Raw genomic sequence first — 2,488 nt, forward strand, 5'->3', positions numbered from 1 at the left:
ATTCATTCTCTTTACCTGTCATTGGCCCCCTGGCAGGGTCTACTCAAATCCCCAGATGGGGACAGTTTTTAGTTGTTAGTGGCATAAAACATAGTACAACAAATAGATGATGATGTGTTTTATTTCTGGCAAAATTCATAGACATTCCAGTTCTGTGGATGGTGAGTTGAACACTAATTATGTGAGCATACTCAAGTGGAAATGACTCTAATATTTCAGAGGGTTGGGGAGATCTGCCAATGTGTTGCCGTTACCACTTAAACATTTCTGATTTTAAATTCAGGAAAGTACCTACAGACTAGAAAGCTGAGAAAAGAGATAGCTTTGTTTTTCCAATGAAGCATTCCATTTTCCAGCTTTAATTAAAACAGATGTCTTATGTGAAGATTCTTTTAATTATGTAGAATACACTGCTAAAATGTAGGCTTTCACTCCCTGAAAAGCCTTCACTGACCAGGAAAATGAGGCCAGGATAACCCAACTTCATTTAAGTCCTTTGAAATTTCAAACATTTCAATTTCAAGTGTTCTTCACAGAGTCTTTCATGCTAAGCTCTATGTGTAGGTCCACACAATGCCAAATGAATTGCCAGGGTAGGCAAGAGAATGACAACTGACCAATCCTTGATTTTTTAATTCTTGAATCTGTCAAAGCTACTCGTTGGGAAGTGAATTAAGGTTCACAGAAGTCTCTCGGTATAAGTCTCAAGAGGCTACAGGGCTAACACTATGAATCGTCTTAGAAGGTTTGCAACATTTTTCTCTGAAAGATGTTAAGGTTTTATTTCCAAGTTTGGAGGTGTGCAAAGATTTGCTTATTCTGCGAAACCTATTTTGAGGCTTTTCCCCCTCCCATTACTGATAGGTTTAGGAATTATTTAGTCTGTGAAGCAACCCTCTTCTTATATCCTAAGGAGATTATAAGGAAAGGCCTCCCCTCTTCTTTTTGTGTCCTTTCTTTTACTCCAAGTCTTCATTAATTTCACATCCCATCAGTACTATTTCTTCCCACTCACATACCGAAGGTAAAATTTTGTTTTCTTCTTTTTGGCTCCCATCGTACTAAGATGCCACCAATTATAATGCAAAAACTTTGAGAAGTTGGTTTTCCTAATATGTTTCCTTTTTAAACATGCAGTGCAGTATTTCACATAAAATGCATACCAGCAATTTTATTTCAAATACTGATTGATTGACCTCCCTGTTCTATATGAAGTGATGTAGCAGCCTCATGACATGTTAGTGTGCATTTCCCATATTGCTTTTCTGACAGAACATGCATTATACAGGATATTTTTTGCACTTTAATTGAAAACAGGTATTATAGATCACCCTCAGGAGATTGTAAATGTGCATAAATGCATACATCTTTGGAGAGAATTCTTCTTTGCTGGCTAGAGTTGAATAAAATGATTTCCATTTCTTTGGAGGAGGGAAAGAAAACAAAAGAGCATTGCATGCAGCATGATGAATGTTCAATACCTAGTAAACATCAAGAACAAGCTTTTTCTGCGTAAGTATTTTTAATTGTAGTGAAGTCAGGTATGCAAATTCAATTTTGGAACTTTAAAGAATATCTTTACCAAATTATTTTAAGAAGGACTTCCTCTCATAAGTGTTCTAAATACATGAGAGAAGCAGATGATTGTAAATATTACCAACAATAATGATTATCATCTTGTCAAAACGAATAGGAAGGAAGTTGTATACCACTTGTAGGAAGGCACAAAATGACTTAAAGAACTCTCTTGAGGGGCACGTGGGTGACTCAGTCGGTTAAAGTCTCTGTCTTTGGCTCGGGTCATGATCCCAGGGTCCTGGGATCGAGCCCCACATCGGGCTCTCTGCTCAGTGGGGAGCCTGCTTCCTTCTCTCTCTCTCTCTCTCTCTCTCTGCCTGCCTCTCTGCCTACTTGTGATCTCTGTCTGTCAAAAAAATAAATAAAATCTTAAAAAAAAAAAAAGAACTCTCTTGAGATCATTTTTTTTCTTTACCAAGAGTACATGTTTATATATAAAGAAAATCGATGATTCTACTATCCTTGTATAAATATGAATTTCTAGCTTTGCGCAGTGGCAGTATCGTAGCCAATGAGGTTTATCCGAGGCGCGATTATTGCTAATAAATATGAATTTCTAATTTTGAGGTATCAAAGTTATCAGTTTTTTTCTGGGATTTTCACCTCTGAATTAGAAATTATTCAAATTCAAAACTTTATTCAATTTAAGTAGAAATAGGAAATTTCTCTTGCTATCGAACAAAGCTAACTGACATTAAACATTAGACATTTTAGATATTCCAAGATAATATAGGCAGTTTAACTTGAATAATTTAGAAGTTCTCAGACTAACTAGAGATGTGATTTATAGACAGACCTGTAAAAATATATTTTGTGAGATCTATGGTAAAACATTCTACTTTTTCAACAAACTCAACTCTATAGAATAAGCCTAGAACTGACAAGCCTTCTTCTTATAAAAAGTAGCTAA

The 2,488-nt window shown here is 35.7% G+C and overlaps 1 pseudogene; it reads left to right on the top strand.

Annotated features, from left to right (window-relative positions):
* The first annotated feature begins 2,060 nt into the window (after positions 1-2,060).
* On the top strand, positions 2,061-2,217 carry LOC123387150 (annotated as a pseudogene).
* The last annotated feature ends 271 nt before the right edge of the window (positions 2,218-2,488 follow it).

This window comes from Mustela putorius, unplaced genomic scaffold, assembly GCF_011764305.1.
Source record: "Mustela putorius furo isolate JIRA1106 unplaced genomic scaffold, ASM1176430v1.1 tig00003845_pilon_pilon_pilon, whole genome shotgun sequence".
Taxonomy (NCBI): Eukaryota; Metazoa; Chordata; class Mammalia; order Carnivora; family Mustelidae; genus Mustela; species Mustela putorius.